Source organism: Pristiophorus japonicus, chromosome 11 (assembly GCF_044704955.1).
Source record: "Pristiophorus japonicus isolate sPriJap1 chromosome 11, sPriJap1.hap1, whole genome shotgun sequence".
Lineage (NCBI taxonomy): Eukaryota > Metazoa > Chordata > Chondrichthyes > Pristiophoridae > Pristiophorus > Pristiophorus japonicus.
Genome location: NC_091987.1, coordinates 143,586,859 through 143,614,803, shown reverse-complemented (window position 1 = coordinate 143,614,803; position 27,945 = coordinate 143,586,859). Strand labels below are relative to the sequence as shown.

General features: G+C 47.9%; 1 protein-coding gene across 1 annotated transcript in view; it reads left to right on the top strand.

The window, feature by feature from the left end:
- The first annotated feature begins 23,804 nt into the window (after window positions 1-23,804).
- LOC139275862 (NXPE family member 3-like) overlaps window positions 23,805-27,945 on the top strand; it is a 62,323-nt gene continuing 58,182 nt past the window's right edge. The window contains exon 1 of the mRNA XM_070893068.1: window positions 23,805-23,893. The gene's annotated coding sequence lies outside the window, so the exon portion shown is untranslated. The remainder of the gene's footprint in view (window positions 23,894-27,945) is intronic.

The following is a 27,945-nucleotide window of genomic DNA, read 5'->3' as shown; positions in this document are numbered from 1 at the left end:
AGCAGTCCCATTATACTATATAAATGGATGACCTGAGTACTGGCAGAAGTGGGTGGGTCGTCAGTGGGTTCTGGTCGGGAATCGGACTTTTAACACTTTAACTTCCCACCAGACCCAAACCCATCTGTTCTCCCGAGTTAAATTTCCCCCTGAATATAGGCAGCTTTTCAATGGTGCGGAGCATCAGCTGAACCTGATTCTATTGTTTTTCTGGAATGTTTTCACACCACACATCTCTTATGGCTGCTGAAATAAGTCAAAGAATTGCAAACAAGTCTCAGCCAGTGCTGCTGTATCACCTCTCAAAGTTCCATCCGAGTAGCCCAGTAGGATTGGCACTGTTTCTCCTGACCTTTCCTGACCTTGCTGGCCATCTTCTCTCCCCCTTTCTCTTTGTGGAGATACACACACCCTGCAATTAGCCCCTCCCACAGTCTGACAGGAACACAATTCACTCCGAGGGCACACATGCAACCCCATGGGGCTAAAATTCCGGCCTCACTGGGTCCATACGGAGTGCGCACGCACCGGGCGAGGCCTCGCTAAAGCCGGTTCTCGGGCACGATGCGCATGCGCCGAAAACCGGCTTTTCCGATCTGTCAAGATTTCTTCAGACAGATCGAACGTATCCCCTGGAGAGGGACATCCGTGCGGGAGAGATTGAGCTATTTGCCCAACTCAGGCCCAACAAATGTCCTTCAAACTTTTACATCTCGTGAAAGCAAGCGCATAGCTCACTTTTACTAGAGTAATACTTTTAAAACATAGAAAAATTATATTAGCAAGTTCATTTTTATGTTAAAAACCCAGTCAACTATGGTAAGTTTATTTTAACCCTATTAAAATATATTTGAAAGAAATTCCAATAAATATATTGTTTTCTAAAACATTTACTTACATTTAATATCAATTAATTTTAAATATGTGAGGTGTTGTTTTATTTATTGTGCTGTGTTTCGGTGTTTTAGGGGTTTATTCACATTGATAGTAAATGAACTCGTACAAAAGGAGCTCTCCTTATTATCAATGAGAATACTACCTCGTGATTGGTGGTCCAGGCCCATGTGATTACAACATAAATGTCCGTAAGTGGAAGACAGATCCCTGTACGCTGCGCAGTGAATGAGGGCCCCAGATCGCAATCCTACGTTTCTCTGGGGCCAACAGGTAATTTCGTAGATTTTTTTCAGGTCGGATGCGTTTGTACGAAGGAAGCCTCCGACCGCAATCCCCCGCCCCCTCCCCCCCCGCCACCAACCACCCCGTCCCCCCTCACCCGCCCCATGTCTCACAACACTGTGCCGTCCCCTTCTAGGTAATTTAAAATTGACAGTATTTGAGGCAAAAGTAAAAATCCCATTTCTCTCTCAGAAATCATGAGGCGGAGTAGCAAAAATCACAAAAGTTATTTTCTTTCACTTGAAAACCTGTGTGTTGTTATACCGAGTGATGGAATATGCTGAATATCCCCACAAAGCTGTGTGACTAAATGGCCAGAAATACCCAAATCTGATCAGCCACAAGAACATTTTCTTTGTAGAAACTATTGCTGCAAATTGTGAGTCACGGATAAACAATCCATTGTTGAAAACATCACAGCCGATGGCTCGTGGTGTTGGACTGTTTTTTTGTTCTTTTTGGTTACGGTGCTTTATAATGTCAGATTACACACACACTCAGTTGTAGTAATGCAGGATCAGGTCTTCAGTGAAACTTCATACTGAAGGGTGAAAAATTCACAATTCCTTTCGAATGAGCCCAAACATTCCATTCAAATGAGTGTTTGGGCTCATTCGATAGGAAATTTAATTTGGGACTATCTACCAAAAGGTTTGAAATCCTAAGGTGCTTATCGAAGAAACTACGAACTTTAATCGAATTTTTGACTTTTAAAAGACAAATTCGAGCCTGTGGGCGCCTAAAGAATGAAGGAAGCCCACTTGATTATTGGAACTGTCTAGGTGTTGAGACTAAGTTAACTTGTCTGGAAGAATGGACATTCGAAAAACGGTCTCCACAAGAGACATTTACATTACAACAATAACTCAGAGATGGCCAGCCATCAAACCAAACTGAGAAAAGCCATGTTTGACATGAATGAGAACAAAGGGCCCACTATAGCCTGTATGCGAAAAAACTAAGCACAAAAGAACATTGCGATTACCAATCTAATATTTCCATCAGGAAATAGATTTAGAAATGCAACCTACCCAAGACATATTAACTTTTAACGAGCCAGCCAAAATATTACAAAGAACAGTCAAGCCCGCCAAATTTAAACAAAGAATTCTGAACTGATTTGGCACGAAGATTAGAACAACTCAAACCGTATAACTGGCCCCCTGTTTTAACAGAGGATATGCTATATTGCTCATGCTATACTACGACTATGCCAACAAGAAGGGAGAGAGACCAACGCAACAGTTGAAAACTAACTTCTCCAGCCTCGAAGTCCTGAAGGAAGGAAGAACATCACCATTGCGGCGGCAACCGACCACAGCCAACGTAGTATCAACGAAAAACCACCCCGATCGAGCAAACTCAAAACAAAACGCCAACAGGAAGAAACAGAAGAATCGAAAGTTTCCACTCTACAATCTAAGGCCTGACTACCAACAGGTGAAAACATTACCTAAAGAGACTTTGAACCTATTTCTAATGAAGAAATCCGGGTACTTACACCATAGATCCAAAACGCGCCTTACTGCATCAGCGGACTCAACCCAACTGAAGATTGCATAGTAAGAAGTCTTCTCCGACATTCGGGGTACGGCAAGCAGAACCTACAGAATTCAACGAACCCAAAAATCGCAAATTACCGCTAACTGACCAGAAAGGATTGGTAAGCATAGACCCTGCCTGCCCTGGAGTCTAACCTAGTTAGAATTAGGTATTGAGAGGTGGGAGGTGTAATTTTTACTGTAACCCCCTTTGAATGTGTAATGTATTGTTCTTTATTAGAGTGATTATAAGTCTGACATTGTATTTTCGTGTCTGTAATAAAATCAAAGTTCTTTTGCACCAAACCAGTTGTCCTTTGCACTTTATCACATCCCCAAATAAACCCAGAGTCTTGAACCTAAGGGAGTGGGAGCGATTCGAACCACTCAAGTAGGTCAGAGGTGAACCTGACCCCCGGGACCACCCCTTACAAAATGGCGACCGCGGCAGGACTCTGGTACAAGGGGTGTGATGCAGAGAGTGCTGGTTTGGGGCAAAGAACCAACATGGAAGAGAGTATTTCCTCCTATGTGTATAAGAAGGTCAATGTCACTAAGGAATGGGTGCTTGGTCTATTGCACGCAGAGTGTCCAGCTGACCCTGCAGCCCAGTGGACAGCAAGCAAGGATCACAAAGAAGCAGTAGAGAAGACAATTTGGTTGGTCTGTCTATAGCATCAGGTCCAACTCCTAGATAAAACCAATGGGACGGAAGAGTTCCCACAAAAGGGAAGGATCCTCGGAATCCGACCTAGCCAAGATAAGAGGGAATGGCACCAAGAGCGGGGCAACCCCTCCGATACAAAATGTACCTGCTTCGGGTGCGGAAAAAATGGGCTCTGGAGAAAGGATTGTAGAACTCCTTGGAAGAGTAGTGCAGGAAAGTGTTCTCCAGCCCCGAGACAGATAAGCCAGCCCTTCCCCACTCATTCGATAATTTCCTAACCGCACTCCAAACCATGTTAGATGGCCCTGGGAAGGTAGCCACTGCCATCGGTACCGAGATTCCATCTGCCCCATCCCAACTAAAACCGTGACTAGGACAGGCCCCACCTGTGTTCCCTCGCGTGGGGGAACCGACCGTTCAAGTGGAAGTGGAAAGGGTGAAAGGGACTTGCCTGCTGGACACCGGTGCCTCAAGCACCCTTGTCTATGCAGCTAACCCCGCCACCTCACCTCTCTCTAGTGGGGTCCCCTATAGCTTGGTGGGTTTCACAGGCACTGAACAGACTGGCTCATTCTTCATTCCGCTCTCCATTCATTTAGGTACACTCCACACTAAGTGGACTTGCGTCCTGATAAAGTGGGAGCAGGAAGGGAGAGGGATCCTGGGGGCTGACTTCATCCTAGGCCACAGGATCCTAGTGGATTTAAGAAACCACTGACTTTGGGGGTCAGTCTGTACGGGACAGGAGAGTGAGGTGATTGTTATCCTGGGAAAACAGGGAAAAGGTACGGTGTGCACCATGAAGCCAAAGAAGGGATACAACCTTGAATCTCTGGTCAGTAACACTCCGATAGAATACCAAGAATATGTGAGGAAAGACTTTGCAGCTTTTGCCACTCACAAACACAACTGTGGAAGAATAAACGGGGTTGAGGTTAGCATAGATGGAAACCCCATGACCCCACCACAGAAACAGTACAACTTCCCCAGGGAGGCGGAGGCAGATATGGAAACAGCCTTGGGATCTCTGGTTAAACAGCGGGTATTGAGACCAATAGCTACCCATGTGAACTCTCCATTGTAGCCGGTTAAGAAACTGGGCAACTCCTGGGGTGCCACGGTGGACTATGGAGTACTCAACCGTAACATCCTCACCTGTGCACCCACTGTTGCTGCTGTCGCCGACCTCATTGGAAGTATCCCAGCCTCCGCGACCACCTTCACGCTGCTGGATATTTCCAATGGGTTTTGGCCCATACCTTTAAGAAGGGAAGATCAGTACAAGTTTGCATTTACCTTTAAAGGACAGCAATACACTTGGAACTGTCTCCCTCAGGGCTTCCACAACAGCCGCAGTATTTTCCATCAGTGCATGGCCAACTGTTTAAAGAGCTTCAGCAGACCCCAGCAGCTTGTGCAATATATGGATGACCTGCTCCTGTTCACCGATGAGGGGGAGGAGCATGGCCCACTGCTGGCTGAACTGCTGGAGCTGCTGAAAGAGGAAGGGTTTAAAGTAAACCGCAAGAAGGCCTGAAGGATGTAAAATTGCTGGGACTGGCTGTGCGCGCTGGAGAAAAAACCATTGACAAAGCTAGAAGGAAAGCAGTGCAGGCGTAAGACCTTTACTAGGGCTAACCGGGTACTGCAGAGATTTCATTGAGGATTATGCAGCCACTATAGCCCTCTGCTCCGACTCCTATACAAGGGAGTGGAGTGGGAATGGGACAAAGGTTGCGAGGCAGCATTTATCCGACTCAAGAAAGACCTGCAGACCGCGCCAGCTCTAGGAGCCACTGATGGGGGTAAAGAGTTTTTCCTGGAGGTAGCAGCCAGTGGGGACAGCCCGAGTGCAGTACTGCTCCAAGAGCGGCACGGCCGGCTGAGACCAGTGGTCTACTCCTCCAGGATACTCACGGACGTGGAGAAGGGATACTCCAACTGTGAGAGGCACCTCCTAGCCACTTACTGGGCTGTGAAAAGATCACTGATCTTCACAGGGAGGTTCCCGATCAGTCGGTGAGGCGGGAGTCCGGGGCAGCGTCGGAGGCCTATAAAATGGCCCAGCAGGAGATTGAGGAGGCAGTCGGAGAGGCGGGAGTCTCGGGCAGCGCGGAGGTCAAAAGGAAGGCCCAGCAGGAAATCGAGGTGGCAGTTGGTGAGGCGGGAGTCCGGGGCAGCGTCGGAGGCCTATAAAAAGGCCCAGCAGGAGATTGAGGAGGCAGTCAGTGCAGCTGCAGCAGAGACAGAAGGTACACAAAGAAGTAGAAAGAAATTGAAAGGTGACGTCACAGCCAAGGGTGTAAGTGATTGGCTGGTGATTGGTGAGTAGTTTTTCTTTTTCTTTTATTTATCAATAAGTAACCTTTTAGCATTGTTGTTGCCAAGTTAAGTTAATCTAGGGGTTAAGTCATGGCAGGAGAGCTCGGACACGTATCATGCTCCTCCTCTGCTATGTGGGAACTCAGGGACGCTTCCAGCGTCCCTGGCCACTACATATGTGGGAAGTGTATCCGCCTGCAGCACCTGACAGACCGCATTGCGGCACTGGAGCTGCAGGTGGATTTACCCTGGAGCATCCACGATGCTGAGAATGACGTGAATAGCACGTTTAGTGAGTTGGCCACACCGCAGGTAAAGAGTACACAGCTAGATAGGGGATGGGTGACCAACAGGAAGAGCAGTGGAAGGAAGGTAGTGCAGGAGTTCCCTGCGGTCATCTGCAAAATAGATACACCGCTTTGGGTACTGTTGAGGGGGATGACTCATCAGGGGAGAGCAGCAGCAGCCAAGTTCATGGCACCGCGGGTGGCTTTGCTGCAAAGGAGGGGAGGAAAAAGAGTGGGAGAGCTACAGTGATAGGGGATTCAATTGTAAGGGGAATAGATAGACATTTCTGCGGCCGCAATCGAGACTCAAGGATGACATGTTGCCTCCCTGGTGCAAGGGTCAAGGATGTCTCAGAGCGGGTGCAGGACATTTTGAAAAGGGAGGGTGAACAGCCAGTTGTTGTGGTGCATATCAGTACCAACGAAATAGGTAAAAAATGCAATGAAGTCCTACAAGCTGAATTTAGGGAACTAGGAGTTAAATTAAAAAGTAGGACCTCAAAAGTAGTAATCTCAGGATTGCTACCAATGCCATGTGCTAGTCAGAGTAGGAATCGCAGGATAGCTCAGATGACTACGTGGCTTGAGCAGTGGTGCAGAAGGGAGGGATTCAAATTCCTGGGACATTGGAACCAGTTCTGGGGGAGGTGGGACCAGTACAAACCAGACGGTCTGCACTTGGGCAGGACCAGAACCAATATCCTAGCGGGAGTGTTTGCTAGTGCTGTTGGAGAGGAGTTAAACTAATATGGCAGGGGGATGGGAACCTATGCAGGGAGGCAGAGGGAAGTAAAATAGGGGCAGAAGCAAAATATAGAAAGAAGAAAAGTAAAAGTGGAGGGCAGAGAAACCAAAGGCAAAAATCAAAAAGAGCCACATTGCAGCAAAATTCTAAAAGGTCAAAGTGTGTTAAAAAGACAAGCCTGAAGGCTCTGTGCCTCAATGCGAGGAGTATTCATAATAAGGTGGACGAATTAACTGCACAGGCAGCAATTCATGAACATGATATAATTGTCATCATGGAGACATGGCTCCAGGGTGACCAAGGCTGGGAAATCAACATCCAGGGGTATTCAACGTTCAGGAAGGATAGACTGAAAGGAAAAGGATGTGGGGTAGCATTGCTGGTTAAAGAGGAAATTAACACAATAGTAAAGAAGGACATTAGCTTGGATGATGTGGAATCTGTATGGGTGGAGCTGCGGAATACCAAAGGGCAGAAAACGCTAGTGGGAGTTGTGTACAGACCACCAAACAGTAGTAGTGACAGCATCAAACAATAAATTAAGGATGCGTGCAATAAAAGTACGGCAGTTATCATGAGCGACTTTAATCTACAGATCGATTGGGCTAACCACACTGGTAGCAATACGATGGAGGAGGATTTCCTTGAGTGTATTCGGGATGGTTCTCTGGACCAATATGTTGAGGAACTAACTAGAGGGATGGTCATCCTAGACTGCGTGATGTGGAATGAGAAAGGACTAATTAGCAATCTTGTTGTGCAAGGCCCCTTGGGGAAGAGTGACCATAATATGGTAGACTTCCTTATTAAGATGGAGAGTGAAACAGTTAATTCAGAGACTCGGGTCCTGAACTTAAGGAAAGGTAACTTCGACGGTATGAGACGTGAATTGGCGAGAATAGACTGGCAAATGATACTTAGAGGGTTGACGGTGGATAGGCAATGGCAAACATTTAAAGATCACATGGATGAACTTCAACAATTGTACATCCCTGTCTGGAGTAAAAATAAAACGGGGAAGGTGGCTCAACCGTGGCTAACAAGGGAAATTAAGGATAGTGTTAAATCCAAGGAAGAGACGTATAAATTGGCCAGAAAAATCAGCAAACCTGAGGACTGGGAGAAATTTAGAATTCAGCAGAGGAGGACAAAGGGTTTAATTAGGAGGGGGAAAGTAGAGTATGAGAGGAAACTTGCAGGGATCATTAAAAACTGACTGCAAAAGCTTCTATAGATAAGTGAAGAGAAAAAGATGAGTGAAGACAAACGTAGATCCCTTGCAGTCAGATTCAGGTGAATTTATAATGGGGAACAAAGAAATGACAGACTAGTTGAACAAATACTTTGGTTCTGTCTTCATGAAGGAAGGCACAAATAACCGTCCGGAAGTACTAGAGGACCGAGGGTCTAGTGAGAAGGAGGAACTGAAGGCGGGAAATTGTGTTAGGGAAATTGATGGGATTGAAGGCCAATAAATTCCCGGGACCTGATAGTCTGCATCCCAGAGTACTTAAGGAAGTGGCCCAAGAAACAGTGGATGCATTGGTGATCATTTTCCAACAGTCCTTCAACTCTGAATCAGTTCCTATGGACTGGAGGGTAGCTAATGTAACACCAATTTTTGAAAAATGAGGGAAAGAGAAAACAGATAATTATAGACCGGTTAGCCTCGTCATGTATGTAACCATCATGCAACGGCAATCTTCATGTTACTGTAACCTTCATGCAACTCTTGTACCCTGTACTAATACCCTAGAAATGCACACCCTGACCATAGGGGGTGAACTTGTGGGAGACACTCCTCACCTGGGTTTCCAGGTATAAAAGGGGAGGTCCCGCCCAGGGTCAGCACTCCTTGGTTCTGGAAATAAGATTAAGGTCACGTAGTGACTGTGTCTGCAGTTCATGCCTCGTGTGAATTTGTAGTAAGGTGCAGGGACACCACATTTGGCGACGAGAAACTGGAATCACCGAACCACGAGGATGGCCACCGGTAGCACAGAGGAACGTTACTGTGTGGGTGAGGACTGGGACGACTTCGTGGAGAGACTCCAGCAGAGCTTTGTCACGAAGTAGGGTACCGCAAGGTTCTGTGCTGGGGCCCCAGCTGTTTATATTGTACATTAATGATTTAGACGAGGGGATTAAATGTAGTATCACTAAATTTGCAGATGACACTAAGTTGGGTGGCAGTGTAAGTTGCGAGGAGGATGCTATGAGGCTGCAGAGTGATTTGGATAGGTTAGGTGAGTGGGCAAATGCATGGCAGATGAAGTATAATGTGGATAAATGTGAGATTATCCACTTTGGTGGTAAAAACAGAGAGACAGACTATTATCTGAATGGTGACAGATTAGGTAAAGGGGAGGTGCAACGAGACCTGGGTGTCATGGTACATCAGTCATTGAAGGTTGGCATCCAGGTACAGCAGGCGGTTAAGAAAGCAAATGGCATGTTGGCCTTCATAGTGAGGGGATTTGAGTACAGGGGCAGGGAGGTGTTACTACAGTTGTACAGGGCCTTGGTGAGGCCACACCTGGAGTATTGTGTCCAGTTTTGGTCTCCTAACTTGAGGAAGGACATTCTTGCTATTGAGGGAGTGCAGCGAAGGTTCACCAGACTGATTCCCGGGATGGCTGGACTGACATATCAAGAAAGATTGGATCAGCTGGGCTTGTATTCACTGGAGTTCAGAAGAATGAGAGGGGATCTCATAGAAGCGTTTAAAATTCTGACGGGTTTAGACAGGTTAGATGCAGGAAGAATGTTCCCAATGTTGGGGAAGTCCCAGAACCAGGGGTCACAGTCTAAGGATAAGGGGTAAGCCATTTACGACCAAGATGCGGAGAAACTTCTTCACCCAGAGAGTGGTGAACCTGTGGAATTCTCTACCACTAACTATTCACTAACTATATTCGAAAAGGAGTTAGATGTAGTCCTTACTACTAGAGGGATCAAGGAGTATGGCGAGAAAGCAGGAATGGGGTACTGAAGTTGCATGTTCAGCCATGAACTCATTGAATGGCGGTGCAGGCTCGAAGGGCCGAATGGCCTACTCCTGCACCTATTTTCTATGTTTCTATGTTTCTATGAAGGACTGGCTGGGACCAGCAGCGACTGACAAGCGGAGGGCGCATCTACTGACCAGCTGCGGACCACAGACGTATGCGTTGATGAAAGACCTGCTCGCACCCCAAAAGCCAGTGGATAAGTCCTTTGAAGAGCTCAGCCAGCTGATCAGTGAGCATCTCAAACCGGCGAGTAGCGTACACATGGCCCGGCACCGGTTCTACTCACTCCAGCATCGGGAGGGACAAAACATCTCGGACTTCGTTGCGGACCTGTGGCGCTTGGCCAGTCTTTGTAAGTTCACAGGCGCCTGCGGGAGATGATATGAAGGGATTTCTTCATTGAGGACGTTAATCATGCCGGGATTTTCAGGAAGCTCATAGAGACCAAGGACTTGACTTTAGAAGGGGCGGTGTTGATAGGTCAGACTGCCATGGCAGGGGAAGAGGAGACCAAGCTAATTTATGCATGCAGCCCTGGTCCCAACGTGGCGATGGACCAGGGAGTTAACATGGTGAACGCGGCTCGGGACACCGAAGGCAGGCAAGGGCATTTCGAAACCGCCCAGGCAGCAACAGACTCTAGAGTGGGCCCGCAACAGGGACAATGGAAAGGGAATTGGCAATTCACGCCATCTCGAGGAACAATGCGTCCCGCGATAGGATCATTAACACCCACCATCAGAGTGCTTAGAAACAACCAAATGGGCAATCAGAGAGGAATGCCTGGTAACCATGCTTTTGTAAAGAACAATCTCAGCTCATGCTGGAGGTGCGGGGGTAGACATACTGCGAAAAACTGCAGGTTTCAGCAATATATCTGTAGGATTTGTCACGTCAGTGGACACTTGACCAGGATGTGGAAAAAGGCTGTAGCGAGGCTAATCTGCGAGACAGATAAACCAGACGAGGGGTCTGCAATGCAGGATGATGTCTGGGGAAAAGCCACGGATGCTGAAGTTCAGCAGTTCATGTGGCTGACATCCACAGCTCATACATTAAAATGCCACCCATGATGATGAAAGTTTTATTGAATGGCATCCCAGTGCGCATGGAGCTGGATACGGGAGCTAGCCAGTCACTTATGGGCACGCAACAATTTGAGAGACTATGGCCACACAGAGCTAGCAGGCCCAAACTGGAACACATTGACACGCAGCTACAGACATACACCAAAGAGATCATCCCAGTGCTGGTCAGTGCAAACTTGGTGGTAACACATAATGAATCACAGAACCGGCTGCCACTCTGGATCGTCCCGGGAAATGGCCCCGCGCTCTTGGGGAGGAGTTGGCTGGCCGAGATGAATTGGAAATGGGGAGATATGCACACCATTTCATCTGTGGAGCGAAGTTCATGCTCACAGGTCCTATAAAAATTCGGGTCACTGTTTCAACCCGGTGTCGGAACGTTCAAGGGCACTAAAGTAGTGATACGCATCACTCGGGACGCCAGACCAGTGCACCACAAAGCCAGAGTGGTGCCGTATGTGATGCGTGAGAAAATTGAAAGTGAATTGGACAGGCTGCTCAGGGAGGGCATAATTTCGGCCGTTGAATTCAGCGACTGGGCAAGTCCCATCGTTCCTGTCCTTAAAGCAGATGGCTCGGTCAGGATTTGTGGCGACTACAAAGCCACCATCAACCGAGTGTCGCTGCAAGACCAATACCAACTCCCGAGAGAGAAGGACCTTTTTGTCGCGCAGGCAGGTGGCAAGCTGGTCACGAAGCTGGACCTCACTTCGGCCTACATGACTCAGGAACTGGCTGAAGAATCCAAGCTTCTGACCACCATCACGACGCACAAGGGATTATTTATCTACAACAGGTATCCATTTAGCATTCGTTCGGCGGCAGCTAACTTTCAGAGAAACATGGAAAGCTTGCTCAAATCCATTCCTGGAACAATCGTATTCCAAGATGACATCCTTATAATGGGTCGAGACACCGAGGGACACCTCCAAAACCTGGGGGAGGTGCTACGCCGACTGGACCGGGTAGGCTTACGGTTGAAAAAGCCCAAGTATGTGATTTTGGCCCCAGAGGTCGAGTTTTTCGCTGGAGGGTTGCCCCAAACGGGATCCGGCCCACTGAATCAAAAACGGAGGCGATCCGCCGGGCGCCCAGGCCCGACAACATGTCGGAGTTGCGATCATTCCTGGGACTTTTGAACTATTTCGGGAACTTTCTGCCGAACTTAAGCACATTGTTGGAGCCATTACACATGCTCCTGCATAAAGGTTATGAATGGTTTTGGGAGGACTGTCAAGAACGGGCTTTCAATAAGGCGACGAACCTGCTTTGTTCTAACAAACTGTTGACTTTGTATGACCCCTGCAAAAAACTGGTTTTAACGTCCGGTGCAGCATCCTACGGGGTTGGGTGTGTGTTGCAGCAGAGTAATGATGACGGCCGACTCCAACCGGTGGCTTATGCCTCCAGGTCACTCTCCCAGGCAGAGCGTGGATATGGCATGGTCGAAAAGGAAGCACTCGCTTGTGTTTACGGTGTGAAAAAGATGCCCCAGTACCTTTTCGGTAGACGGTTCGAGCTAGAAATGAACCACAAGCCGTTAACATCCCTGTTGTCCGACAGCAAGGCTGTCAATGCCAATGCGTCAGCTCACATACAGCGATAGGCTCTCATGCTGGCTGCGTATGACTACACCATACGGCACCAGCCAGGCACCGAAAATTACGCTGACGCACTCAGCAGGCTCCCACTGGCCACCACCGAGGGGTCAGCAGAGCAAAGCGCTGAGATGGTCATGGCCGTTGAGGCTTTTGACAGTGCAGGCTCCCCCATCACAGCCCGCCAGATCAAACTGTGGACTAACAGAGACCCTCTCCTATCCATGATAAATAAATGTGTTCTGTCTGGGGATTGGGCGCCCGCACCCGGGGCGTGCCCCGAGGAGGTCAGACCGCTTCAGAGACAGATGGATGAGCTCTCCATCCAAGCCGACTGCCTGCTATGGGGCAGGCAGGTAGTCATGCCCCAGAAAGGAAAGGAAGCATTCATCAGGGAACTCCACAGCGAGCACCCTGGCATCGTGTTAATGAAGGCCATTGCCCGGTCACATGTATGGTGGCCGGAGATTGACTCAGACCTGGAACACTGGGTTCGCAGGTTCGCGACGAGTGCCCAGCTGGGCAATGCCCCCAGGAAGGCCCCACTCAGCCCGTGGCCCTGGCCCACCAGGCCATGGTCACATATTCACGTAGACTATGCGGGCCCTTTCATCGGGAAAATGTTCCTGATCGTTGTCGATGCATACTCGAAATGGATCGAATGCATCATATTAAACTCGTGCACGACATCCATCACCGTGGAGAGTCTGCGCACGGTTTTCGCAACCCACGGCTTGCCGGACATCCTGGTCAGCGGCAATGGCCCGTGTTTCACCAGCCATGAATTCCAGAAGTTTATATCAAACACGTCCGGACAGTGCCGTTCAAGCCGGCTTCCAATGACCAGGCGGAACGTGCAGTCCAAGTCATAAAACAGGGCATGCTACGCATCCAAGGACCCTCCCTTCAGTACCGCCTATCGCGCCTCCTGCTGGCCTACAGGTCCTGCCCGCACTCGCTCACGGGAGTCCCGCCAGCGGAACTCCTCATGAAATGCATGCTTAAAACACGGCTGTCCCTCATTCACCCAGCCCTGGCAGACATTGTTGAGGGCAAGCGCCAGTCCCAAACCGAGTTCCATGATCGAAACTCAAGGGGGAGGTGTATAGAAATGGATGACCCGGTATTTGCTCTTAACCATGCTTTGGGACCCAAGTGGCTTGAGGGCACAGTAATCGGCAAAGAAGGGAATAGGGTCATAGTGGTCAGACTGAACAATGGGCAGATATGCCGCAAACACTTGGACCAAGTAAAGAAAAGGTTCAGCATAGACATGGAGGAACCTGAAGAAGAGCATGAGATGTCACCCACACCACTGCCAGTGGATGAGCAACAAGGACAGTCCACAGCATGCACAGTCCCTGTGGCCAGCCCGGGCAGGCCGGAATCACCTCAGGTGACAGAGACGCATGCCAAGGCTCAGCCACCAGAGCTCCAACTGCGGCGCTCCACGAGAGAGCGTCGACCATCTGAAAGACTTAACCTTTGACACAAAAAGACGTAAGGGGGGAGGTGATGTCATGTATGTAACCATCATGCAACGGCAATCTTCATGTAACTGTAACCTTCATGCAACTCCTATACACTGTACTTATACCCTAGAAATGCACACCCTGACCACAGGGGGTGAACTTGTGGGAGACACTCCTCACCTGGGTTTCCAGGTATAAAAGGGGAGGTCCCACCCAGGGTCAGCACTCCTTGGTCCTGGAAATAAGGTTAAGGTCACGTAGTGACTGTGTCTGCAGTACATGCCTCGTGTGAATTTGTAGTAAGATGCAGGGACATTACAAGCCTGATGTCAGTAGTGGGGAAAATGTTGAAATCAATTATTAAAGATGAAATAGCAGCGCATTTGGAAAGCAGTGACAGGATCGGTCCAAGTCAGCATGGATTTATGAAAGGGAAATGGTGCTTGACAAATCTTCTGGAATTTTTTGAGGATGTAACTATTAGAGTGGACAAGGGAGAACCAGTGGATGTGGTGTATTTGCACTTTCAAAAGGTTTTTGATAAGGTCCCACACAAGAGATTGGTGTGCAAAATTAAAGCACATTGTATTGGGGGTAATGTACCGACGTGGATGGAGAACTGGTTGGCAGACAGGAAGCAGAGAGTCAGGATAAATGGGTCCTTTTCAGAATGGTAGGCAGTGACTAGTGGGGTGCTGCAGGGCTCAGTGCTGGGACCCCAGCTATTTACAATATACATTAATGATTAAGATGAAGGAATTGAGTGTAATATCTCCAAGTTTGCAGATGACCCTAAACTGGGTGGCGTTGTGAGCTGTGAGGAGGATGCTAAGAGACTTCAGGGTGACTTGGACAGTATAGGTGCATGGGCAAATGCATGGCAGATGCAGTACAATGTGGATAATTGTGATGTTATCCACTTTGGAGGCAAAAACACGAAGGTAGAATATGATCTGAATGGCAGCAGATTAGGAAAAGGGGACGTGTAACGAGACCTGGGGCTCATGGTACATCACTCATTGAAAGTTGGCATACAGGTACAGCAGGCAGTGAAGGCGGCAAATGGTATGTTGGACTTCATAGCTAGGGGTTTTGAGTATAAGAGCAGGGAGGCCTTACTGCAGTTGTACAGGGCCTTGGTGAGGCCTCACCTGGAATATTGTGTTCAGTTTTGGTCTCCTAATCTGAGGAAGGACGTTCGTGCTATTGAAGGAGTACAGCGAAGGTTCACCAGACTGAATCCCGGGATGGCTGGTCTGACATATGAGGAGAGACTGGATCGACTGGGCCTTTATTCACTGGAGTTTAGAAGGATGAGAGGGGATCTCATAGAAATATATAAGATTCTGACGGGACTGGACAGGTTAGATGCAGGAAGAATGTTCCCGATGTTGGGGAAGTCCAGAACCAGGGGACACAGTCTAAGGATAAGGGGTAAGCCATTTAGGACTGAGATAAGGAGAAACTTCTTCACTCAGAGAGTTGTTAACCTGTGGAATTCCCTACCGCAGAGTTGTTGATGCCAGTTCGTTGGATATATTCAAGAGGGAGTTAGGTGTGGCCCTTATGGCTAAAGGGATCAAGGAGTATGGAGAGAAATCAGGAAAGAGATACTGAGGTGAATGATCAGCCATGATCTTATTGAATGGTGGTGCAGGCTCGAAGGGCTGAATGGCCTACTCCTGCACCTATTTTCTATGTTTCTATGTTTTTAATCACACTCCTTACCCACCATACGCCCACCCAAATGCTCCTGGATGGGAGAATCAAGAACGGGACAGTGAGCAGTGCCCGCATTGCTCGCTGGACCCTGCTCTTCTCTCAAGTGGACCTAAGGGTAAAGGGTTTCTGCAAGCCAAGACTCGCAGCCAACATGATTTATCCAGGGACAGCCCACCGGTGTTCCGTAGAAAGGGTATGGGAAATTAACATAGGCTTTCAGGCTGGGTTACACCCCACAGGCCGAGAGATCTATGTGGATGTTTCAAGCACAGTATCTACGGGTGAACGACTCACAGGCTGTGGAGTTTATAACCCCGAGGCAGGCATTGCCCTGGCGCTGCCTGCGGTGGTGTACGTAGTCACAAACTCCGAAGAATTCCCCACTCCATACACAATTTGCTAGGACAGTATGCTCACATGCAATTCGTGTACAGAGTACCTGGCTATCTGTTCCCGTCGCGGGTACACATCCGCAGACGGGAGACCTTTGGCAATTAAGCCGCTCATGGAAAAGATCATGAAAGCCGTAGGGGAAGAAGGGAATATTTATATACATAAGGTGAAGGCACATTCAACCACAGAACCCCGTAGCGAGGGAAACCAGCAGGCTGACATGTTATCCAAGCAAGGTGCCTGCACAGGCATGCTCTGGGATCCTTACAACCCAGGACCCATCGCAGCAGTCGGGGGCAGGATGGGGATGGCAGGGAAGGCAGGGATAGCTTTGCCCCCGGACCTAAAACCGGTTCAGACGCAAGACCCCATCCTCAAAACTGTCCTGAACACGCTAGCTATGGGTAGACGGCCCATACGGCACCTCAGCAATTGCCATTAAAGAAGGCATGCTGTTCAGGGTGGAGCAATGACAACACCGGAGAGAATTCCTCCAGCTGGCCCATGAGGGTCCAGGAGCAGGACACCCCGGACCTGAGACTACTTGGCAACGAGTGAAACAGGCAGGGTGGTGGCCAGGACTCACGGAAGATGTCCGCGAGTTCTGCGCCAGCTTTCTGGTGTGCGCGGCCAACAATCCCGACCCCCAGAAAAGAAAGGTGGCTATGGGACATATCAGGAGGGTAGAGGGACCTTGGCAGTCGATCCAGATCAATTATCAATTACGTCGGGCCCCTACCCACTGCCCAGAGAGGCTACCAGTACTGCCTAGTATTGGTGGACATTTTCACCAAATGGGTGGAAGCTTTCCCATGCCGAACAGCCACTGCCCTGGGAACAGTTAGGATCCTGGTCAGAGAAGTGTTCTCTCGATAGGGACTACCACAATACGTGGAGTCCGACCAAGGGAGTCACTTCACCGGGCACGTGATGTAGGAGACCCTTAAAGTGCTCGGCATCAAAGGGAAATGGCATGTTGCCCACAACCCGCAGTCATCCGGGCTTGTGGAGCGTTTAAACCGCACTATCAAAGGAAGGCTGTGCAAAGAGAGAGGGGACTCACCCAACGGGTGGGTAGGGGTCCGACCACTAGTCCTCATGGGGATCCGGGCCAGCCAGTCAAATTGCATGGCGTACTCCCCGTACGAGCTCATGACCGGCAGAGCCATGCGAACCCCCACCCTTATGTTAGCCCCGGTACTCACGGAAGGTCAGCTTAGGGAAGCAAACCGGGACAGCTTTGTCAGGAATCTGTTTGAACACCTTAAACAGATTCACTGGCAGGCAGCTAACAACATGGGAAAACAGCATCGGAGCAACCGACTGCTGCTAGAGCCCCGCAAACACCACGAGTGGGAGATAGGGGACCAGGTTATGGTGAGGAACTACGCTAGAGTAGGGGTCTCTGAGGCACTGTACATGGGACCGTATCACATTGTCGACAAGGCAAGCCCCATGGTCTATGCCATAAAATTGCCCCGCCGTACAAAGTGGTTCCACATAAATCAGTGCAAACTTTACCACCCAGGGCAGCAGCTAAACGTAAGAGTCAGTCAAAAACTGTAAACTATATTAAATACAGGGACCCCCCAGCCAGCAGCCCCCAACTGTGGAATTCCCACAGGGATGTGGCAGACCCACAGACTGTATCTTGAGGGGCGGTGGACTGTGTTACCGGAGGAACTGTTCCCCCCAATCATTTGCAACTCAGACGCGCCCCCAGCAGCCGGAGCCTTAAGAAGGACTCCCCGCACACCACGGCCAAAGACAACGTGGTCACCAGCGCTCCAATTTGAATGGTTCAGCCCCAGGAAAGGGACCAACCGCAAAAGGGTACTTAAGGTCAGAGACCAGACCGTGAGCAGGGACACCCAGCCGATAGCCTCGGATAACAAGGGACCCTCAGAAGAGATAACGGTGGACCAGCCACCAAGTGAGAGTCCCCTCAGCCAGGCAAAGCCCCCAGGGGAAGAAACGAACCAGGCAGCCACCCCCAAAGGAGCGGTGTGCTACAGCACCGGAGGGGACGTTCCCCCGATAGTGTGGGACTCGAACCCAAGTCCGATCAGGATACTCCGGGTCCGGCGGTGCAAGCCGACTTACTACTGGTCCCGCTGGACACCCGGAGGCAAAAGAAGAAAGAAGGCAGGAATTAACCTGGCAACCCGGAGACGGGTGACAGATGTACATATATAGCAATATGAATTTAAATATGTTTAGTGAGTTATTTAGAGTAGTGTAAGATTATCTGTATAATGATATATATATGTGCATTAGTTACTGGGGTAAGGAAAAGAATCTACCTGTGCAGCTATTAAAAGAAGCAGAGGCCGGGTAACACCCGGGAGTAATAAGAATCTACCGGTATAAATGTTAAAGGAAGCACCGGTGAGATAACAAGCAATACGGCTGTGAGATAAAAGTTAGAAGCAGACATCAGTCCAGAAGGAACTGAATAAGACAGCCAGTCGATTAACGACTGTACGATGTCTGAAAGGAAGAGAGCCCAAATTGGAACTCGGTCACCTTTGTCAAGCCAGAGAGCTTTCTCAGGGCTAGACAATCTGTTTTGCGTACCCCTCCAGGAAAGAGAACAGCTTGAGCAGGATCCTGTTCCTGCTCACTCTGATAAGGATGAGCAGCGGTGACCGAGGAGACGTGGAAGAATCCCTCATTTACAGGTGTTCAGGAGAAAGAGCATCAATGGTAACTGCCGGGGGTGGCACCCCAGGTGTGGAAGAACTCGCTGTTTACGCCCACAAGGGAAGATGGCCGGGGTGGCTGGGATCTAATTCTACCCGCTACTCCAACCAGGAAGGTTTCACCTACGGGGAGGCCTCAGTTCCATGCCCCCGGATATGGATCATCGCTGCCCGAGTCAGTGTTACAGAGGAAAAACGTGTGTGTTTGACTTGCAAAGGAAACATTCCCCTTGGAAAATGGTGGTGGCTCAGAAAACTCAGCAAGGATGCATGGGACCAGGAATCGGACTGGGAAAGACGCGGTAATGATATGTACCGCACCATCACGGGGACACGGGGAGGAGTAAAAGTGTGTTGGGACAAATGGTGAGAATCCGAACAATGGACTTACGTTTGCATGTGGGGATCAGAGAATATTTGTCCCACAGGCATATCAATCGCCTTCGCCAGGCAATGACAAGATGAAGGGGAAGGGATGGGGTGGGATTCTAGCCTACATGGGTGGGTTGTGCGGTCCCGCACTCCCCACTCCCAATTAACACCACTGAATTAAGAGCACACATTAAGAAACCCCTGTCCACAACCCCGCCAATACGCACAGTAATAGAAAGGTGCCCTACCACCACCAAGGGACCTGGGAACGGATTAGTATTTGTACCGACCGAAAAGGTGTTATACCAGGAGATACATTATGCAGTTGCTTCAATAATTTTAAACCTTACCGAGGTACACCTACCTGCATGGTGTCTGAAGGAAACAGAGCTGCTATACCAGGTCCTACTTAGAGAAATGTTCAAAAAATTTTATGAGTTAGACTTTGGAATGTAGACAAAGCAGACCTATGCACCTTAAACGCTAGGGACACCATGGACTCGGAGAGACCTAGAAAGGGAATCATAACGACGTTTTCACTGCCTACAATACAGGATCCTCTGTAATAAATAGCCTAGATGACATAGCACTGCAAACACAGATAAACGGTTTAAAGAACCAATTGAGAAAAATCCTGAAACAAGAGAACACAGTAGTAGGTTCAGAACTACACGAGGACCAGGCTATGACTGTCCATTTAAAAGAAATAGTGGCTGAGCTGGAAAGAAATGCACAGATACGGGAGGATAGAAACGCTTCGGACCAGGCTGCACAGAACGAGGTGTGCATACTGTATGGGGCATGGTTGTTCGGCGAGGGCCGCAACAACCTGGAGGATTTAAAACAAGGTTTAGTCCCCTCTTGGATCAGGAACAAGCACCTCGCAGCCCTCCACCCATACAGTAATTCACTAAGCCCATGCCAGCTCCGCCTAGCCTCTGAAGCATACCCTGTCCCAGTAAACTGTGGGAAATCTAACCGTACCATTATGGGAATAGTACTAGGGATGCCGGTCATAGGTGGGACAGCCTGACCTGCACTGGTATACCAGCTGGAGAACATTGGAGTTATTCAGGGAGGTGCACACATTCGTTTCGCAGCGGTCCCACCCTATGTCATAAAGTGGGAACACGCTGTAACGGGTACTGACCTCTCCGGGTGCCGGAGCCAGGGTGCACACTTAATACTGTGTCCCCAGTACTTAAGTGCCCATTCAAAGTCACAGTGTGGGTTTAAAGCTGCTGGTGCCATGGAGGTAATGGCACAAGACCATGTCTCTCCACAGGTAGTATACATAGGGGGTGGGACAAATTGCGTCACCACCAGTGCGCCCCACTACCAACATGGACACTCCTGGTGTCCGGTGAGTGACAGCAGTTTTTGCTTCAAACCTGAGGCATCAGTTCAAGTGGCCCAGGAATGTGCATACTGTATGGGGCATGGTTGTTCGGCGAGGGCCGCAACAACCTGGAGGATTTAAAACAAGGTTTAGTCCCCTCTTGGATCAGGAACAAGCACCTCGCAGCCCTCCACCCATACATCTTACTGCTCTGCTAAAAGCCGTAATTATCTCACAAAAACATTTCTATACTCTAGAACAGAAAACAATTGAGATAGGGAAAAAGATTCTCGAGATCACCATTCCGTCTTGGTGGGACCTTTTCAGAAATATAGAAGTCCCAGTCTGAATCCGAATCACTTCCCACACTTTAGTTATCTGTCAACTCGCGATTATTCTTTACTTATGGTGTCTCACTTGCCGAGTGAAATGCAGAGGCCCTCAGGTCAGGCACCTGACCGAACTTGGGTATCGTGCAGGGAGGGCTGACACCATACTACCATGTTTAATTTGTATTTGATTGTACCTGCTGTAAACCGCAAAATATCGAGTGTTGTAAGAGTGTTACTTAAAATGTGTTTGACTATGTATCTTTATTTTTACTGAACTTAAGGTTGTGTTTGACTGTATACCGTTATTTTACTGTGAAAACCGAATAAAGGAGGGGCAACGTACCCCTTTTATGCTGTAACCGAATTGTAGTGATTGTATTCGCCTGTAAATTTCATTGCATTTCAACGGGGAGGCACGTTAATGTTTAGCTAGTATAAATGCAGGGAAGGTTGACTCTCGGGATCAGGAATTTTGCTTACCTGATTGACATTCAAGAGTGTGGAATGTCAACAGGGGGGACTGAAGGATGCAAAATTCATAAGAACCCCCCCCAGTGTTTGGGCTCATTCGAAAGGAAATGTAATTTTGGACTATCTACCAAAAGGTTTGAAATCCTAAGATGCTTAAGGAAGAAACTACGAACTTTAATCACATTTTGGGCTTTTAAAAGACAAATTTGAGCCTGTGGGCGGGCCGAAAGAACTAAGGAAGCCCACTTGATTTTTGAAACTGTCTAGGTGTTGAGACTAAGTTATCTTGTCTGTAGGAATGGACATTTGAAAACCCTTCTCCACAAGAGACATTTACATTACAACAATAACTCAGAGATGGCCAGCCATCAAACCAAACTGAGAAAAGCCATCTTCAACATAAATAAGAACAAAGGGCCCACTACAGCCTGTATGCGAAAAAACTAAGCACAAAAGAACATTGCGATTACCAAGCTAATATTTCCATCAGGAAATAGACTTAGAAATGCAACCCAGCAAGACATATTAACTTTAAACAAGCCCGCCAAAATATTACAAAGAAAAGTCAAGCCCGCCAAATTTAAACAAAGAATTCTGAACTGATTTGGCGCGAAGATTAGAACAACTCAAACCCGATAACATGCCCTTTGTTTTAACAGAGGGTATGCCATATTGCTTGTGCTATTCTACGACTATGCCATCAAAAAGGGAGAGAGACCAACACAACAGTTGAAAACTAACTTCTCCAACCTCGAAGTCCTGAAATCCTGAAGAAAAGAAGAACATCATCATTGTGGCAGCAACCGACCACAGCCAACGTGGTACCAACAAAAAACCATCGCAATCGATCAAACTCGAAACAAAACTCCAACAGAAAGAAACCGAAGAATCGAAAGTTTCCACTCTACAATCTGAGGCCTGACTACCAACAGGTGAAAACATTACCGAAAGAGACTTTGAACCTATTTTTAACGAAGAAAACCAGGTACTTACCTCATAGATCCAAAACGCGCCTTACCGCATCAGCGGACTCAACCCAACTGAAGATTGCGCAGTAAGAAGTCTTCTCCGACGTTCGGGGTACGGCAAGCAGAACCTACAGACTTCAACAATTCAACGAACTCCAAAATCGCAAACTACTGCTAACTGACCAGAAAGGATTGGTAAGCATAGTCTTTGCCTGCCCTGGAGTGCAACCTAGTTAGAATTAGGTATTGGGAGGTGGGAGGTGTAATTTTTACTGTAACCCCCTTTGAATGTATAATGTAATGTTCTTTATTGGAGTGATTATAAGTCTGACATTGTATTTTTGTGTCTGTAATAAAATCAAAGTTCTTTTGCACCAAACCAGTTGTCCTTTGCACTTCATCACATCCCCCAAATAAACCCAGAGTCGAGAACCCAAGGGAGTGGGAGCAATTCGAACCGCTCAAGTAGGTCAGAGGTGAACCTGACCTCCGGGACCACCCCTTTACAATACTTTACAAAGCCAGGATGAGAGCTGCTTTTGAGACATAATTCCAGTGTGAGCTACTAAAACAGTGTTTCTTCACATTTCTTACATTACAATGTTGTCTTTGATCAACACATTCCATGTATACTATCACTAAATCATGGTACATCAAAGATACAAACAAATAACAACAGAATAACAATGTAAACTAAACAAGCAGGCACTCAACTCTCCTGAATTCTACTGCAATAAAACCTAAACACAATTATCAAGTTGCCACACACAGATATGGTTGAATATCTCTTTCCTATCCTACCATTTGAACTTTTAACCCAGCATGTGCTATCTCACAGATTGCGCAGAGCTAATAGCGAGGTATTTGTATAATACAGACCTTTGTTCCCACAGATGGCACAGAAGAATTATATTTCTGATGTAAGAGAAGTACCTGTTAATGTTTAATGATGATAAAGACAGGGACGAGTGAGAAAGCTCAGATAAAAGTTCCTGATTTAGTCCAGAGATTTTTAGAATTGAATCAGTCCTCGACAATTGATGAACGGCAAATGATTGTAAATTACAGCTAATTCAACACTGCCAGCAACACGTTGTTCAGGCTTCTCGTTAAAAAGGTAAAATTCAAATTACTTTTCAATGTGTATATAAAATATATCCGATGAAGTTCACTTTAACTCAGCTCTCTCAGAATACAAATCCGTTCGAACAAAAATGTCAGTTTGAGCTCTCACAATTCAACCAATGGATGAAGAGCCCGTTAACCTGAATATTATTCAATACATTTAGGACAATATTTATTGGTGGAGAAATTTGGTCTCAACACGTTTGGCGGGGGTAACATTCGTGGGGCGTGGGATTAATGGCAGACGCGGAAGTCCAGCCCCTCTCAAATAATTCGTGTTGCCGCCCTTGGAAGGAAGTAGAGCAATAAATCAAGCGCTCAACTTCCTTCTTGGGGCGCTAACAGGGCGAATGCCTCAGCAGCGCTGCCTGGTCCGAGCGGCTCTTCCCTCACTTAAAGGGAAGGGCCCACGCTGCCGACTCTGCGAAAGAGAAAGGGACGGACCTGGACATGGAGCAGGGGAGCCACGCGATCAGCCCAGGGTTCAAGCTGAGTGCTGGGCTGAGCGATCGTGGCCAATATCCCGCGAAGTAAACGGAGCAGCAGCGGGAAATACAAGGTATGTTATTTTCCCATCGTCACCTCGCCTTTAATGTGATCCCCGGGGCGGCTGGCCGCCCGATCCGTGCCTTCTCCAGCTGTTGGTGCTTTCGCCCGGCGCTGCTGCAGGGGGCGGAAGTGAATTTCGGGGCCGGAACGTTAACGGGGCGATGCATGCAGAGATGATGTCACGATCTCCGATCACAGGAGATCAGGGCACAACCCCCACTACAAAAGCCCCGCCCAATATGGTGTAAGGTTTACACGCTTTGTGATCACGGCACAGCAAGAGGCCACGGCCTAAAATGGTTTTAAAGAAATCCTGTGGGGCTGTTGGGTAGGAGAAATAGTGCCAGCCTGGGGCAGGTGATGGCTCATAAATGATTAATGCAATTTCTGCGTCAGGAGCGAGACCCGATTAACATCGAGACAAAAGGGTTTTGATAAAATCAAGCAGAGAAACCCATGGATTAATTGGCTGGAGGGGAAAAACCAGTTCCCTATGGAGACTACAGGTCTGTGAAAATTCAGGAGCACAAAGGATCCCACAAGGCGGGCATTTTTGGATAGCGAGGCGTAAAAGGTAAGGAGTTATCTTTGGCCCTGCTGATTCCATGCACCGACGAATGGGGGAAGGAACAGTTAACGAGGTGTGAATTGTGGCCATCCAAACAGATCCAAATCCATCATTACAACCATCGAGACTCATCCAGACGCATTAACTAAAGCAGCCTAGCAGGAGACTTGTATAATCGAATGGATATATATGAAGGAGCTCACAGAAGCAAAACACCTCAGAACAATAGGTCACAGGAACAACGACCACGAAAGGTGAACAATGGAAAGAAGACCAAGACGAGAGAGACGACAAGAAGGAAACACAGGCAGGAGGAGAGATAAGCAGAGAAGCAAGCAGCTGGTACCCAACCTCTTCCCGAGCTCCACGAGCTGACAATCGACAACAGCAGCAACTGGCTGGATGGGTGATTGTATGTCTTCCATCAATCTCTAAGAAATCTTGTTCTGTAATTTTTAGTTGTTTTTTTGACCGACAATCATCAGGTCCAGTAGAAAGGACAAACCGGACCTTAAAGGAGAGGCTTCGGAAGGAGATAGGAAATACCTCACAGAAATGGGATGAGATCCTACCCCTAGTACTGATCAATCACCGAGTCAGTCACTCTAAAGGTACGGGACACTCCTTGCATGCGATGATGACAGGGAGACTAATGAGGACTCTGACTCATAATAGCGTCAGTCCTGACCGAAACGCAGGTTAAAGAGGTCACATGAGATCTGTATGATACTCTGAAGGGGCTGCATTGGGAAGCAGCTAACAATATGGGCTGACCGCACCACCAGAATAAACATCTGCTGGAACACCGGGTTATACAGAAATGGAGGGTAAGGGATCAGGTAATGTTCAGGAATTATGCCAGAGTAGGGGCATTTGAACCATTGTACAAAGGACCATATTACATAGTAGACAAGGCAAGCCCTATGGTCTATGCCAGCTGCCAAAATGAATAAAGTGGTTTCACATAAACCAATGTAAGCTGTGCAACCCAGAGAGAAAAGTAAAAAGCGGGCCAAGCCCCAAGGAACTGTGATGAGCTTGATTAATATAAGCCTTCCACCCATGCTGTGGGATAATGATGATGGAAACGTAAGGGACAGAGCATTAAGATGGAGTGGTCGGGTGCCGCGACCTAGGGCACCTCCTCCATCTCCACCCCTGAGTCTCCGCAAGCCCAAGCATCGGGATAAAAGAAGAGGAAAGCAGTGATTTAAATCATGTAAATGTACATATGTGTATAACTGAAGGAGGACCTGTGAGGGGGCGAGCCCTCACAGAGCAGGGTTATTTCTTTCACTTTGTCTTTATAGAAGCAAATCGAGCCAAGGATACGAGATGAGGTGGAAATTGTGGATGAGCATGTGGATGGCCCTGATTATTGCAGGATGGGGAGATTGGGGAGACATCGAGACATTCCTTACATATAGGTGTACGGGAGGAACCAGCCCCGCCATAACTCAAGGGGGAGAAATACCGAGCAACAAGGGCACAAATGCCAATGCACACTGGGAGTTAGCCAGGGTGCTTTTGGTCAAATTCGACCAATTACTGCAGACAAACCGAGGGTAAACTTGGGGAGGTATCAGTGTCCTGCCCAAGGGTAAACATCACGACCAGGAAGGTACGGGTGAAAGAGGGTAGATGAGTTTGTTTGGAATGGGAGGTTGGTGGTGGTTATGGAAAACAGACAGGAGGAAAATGAATGCATCCACAGAATGGGAGAAATTGGATACTAGTTCAACAGACGGACCACAGGAATAAAAGAAGGGGCAAAATTGTGTTGGGAGAAATGGTGGAAGAAGGAACAAAGGATTTGTGTCTCTGTGGTTGGACCAAGCCCCAAGTGCAGGGGAGGTGTGGTGATTGTTTTGAAACGACAATGGCAGGATTCCGGGTTGGATATGAATTAGGCGCTGGGTTTTGATTCTTGTGTGCCCTTGAACCCTCCAAAAGCAGTCAATGCAACCGAGCTGATCGCGAGCAGATTAAAAGCTCTCCCTAAAATGCTGGGGATTCCAAACCAAGAAGTTTCATTTCCTGTTCTAACACCCTGGCCTAAGAATGGGCTGGTGTTAATCCCAACAGGGAAAATATTGTATCATACTGTGTATTACGAAGTAGCATCGGTTATTCTGAATTTAACAGAGTTACAATTACCCCTGTGGTGCCCGACAGAAATGGAAAAGTTATATGAGCGATTGTTAAGAGAAATGTTTAAGCAATTCTATCAGAAGAATTACAGGGACGAAAGTCAAGGGGAAGCGTACAAACTGATAAATAACAGCCAGATGGGCTGGGGGAGACGAAAAAGGGGACTGATGAATGATGTGGCTACGGCGTTTAATACAGGGACATCGCTGGTCAATACTGTAGACAACGCGCAATTGCAAGCCCAAGGAAATACCTTAAGGGACCAGTTAAAGAAAATACTGGAGGAAGGGTAGTGACATAGAGGGTAACGAACTACAGGAGGACCAGGCAATGACAATTCACTTGAAAGAGATGGCAGCTGAGGTGGAAACACACGCTCAGATCATCAAGGCTTTAATAAAGGAGGGTAGAAACATGTCAGATCAAGCTGCTCAGAATGATGTGTGTGCCATGTATGGAGCTTGGTTGTTAAATGAAGGACACAATAATTTAGAGGATTTAAATCAAGGCCACGTACCATTGTGGATCAGTAACAAGCACCTAAAAGCTTTGAGTGCCTACAATAACCTCCTGAGTTCCTGCCATCTATGGTCAGCCTCCGAAGTGTACCCAGTCCCGGTCAACTGTGGTCAGAGTAAACGGTCTATAATGGGGATAGTGCTTCGAATACCGGTGATGGATCAGTCACAACGACCCATACCGGTAAACCGGGTGGAAAACATTGGGGTAATTCGGAACGGGGTACATGTGAAACATCATAAAACCCCTCAGTATGTGGTGAAATTGGGAGACTCAATAACCGGTGCTAGTCTGGAGGGATGTCAGAGAGGAGGTACACGTGTGATATTGTGCCCCTATCATCTGAATCCTTTCGACCGGCTGGTATGTGGATTGCAATACGGGGATGGACAGCCTATAAGCTGTAACATGGATGTGACGGCTCACAGCCATATCCAGCCCCAGGTTGCATACAAGGGAAACGGGACATACTGTGTCACCACCAGTGAAAGTCGATATAGAGTACACCATGACACTTAGTGCCCAGTGAAAGATTCTACCGTTTGCATCAAACCCCAGGTAGAGACACAAGTAGCACAAGAAAGGATAATTCCTATCTCAGACTGCAAACATATCAATTTTTTACAGTCAACGATACTTTACCGCACCTCCATAAATACATAACGCATTTTGGATATGATATCCTGCCATTACCCGAACATTTGACTGAACTATTAAAGGACTGAACTATTAAAGAACTGTCCCACAAACATTATTACACGTTACACCAAAAGAACGAAAAAGTAAGGGAGGAAATCGAGGAAATGATTGCTCTTCCACGGTGG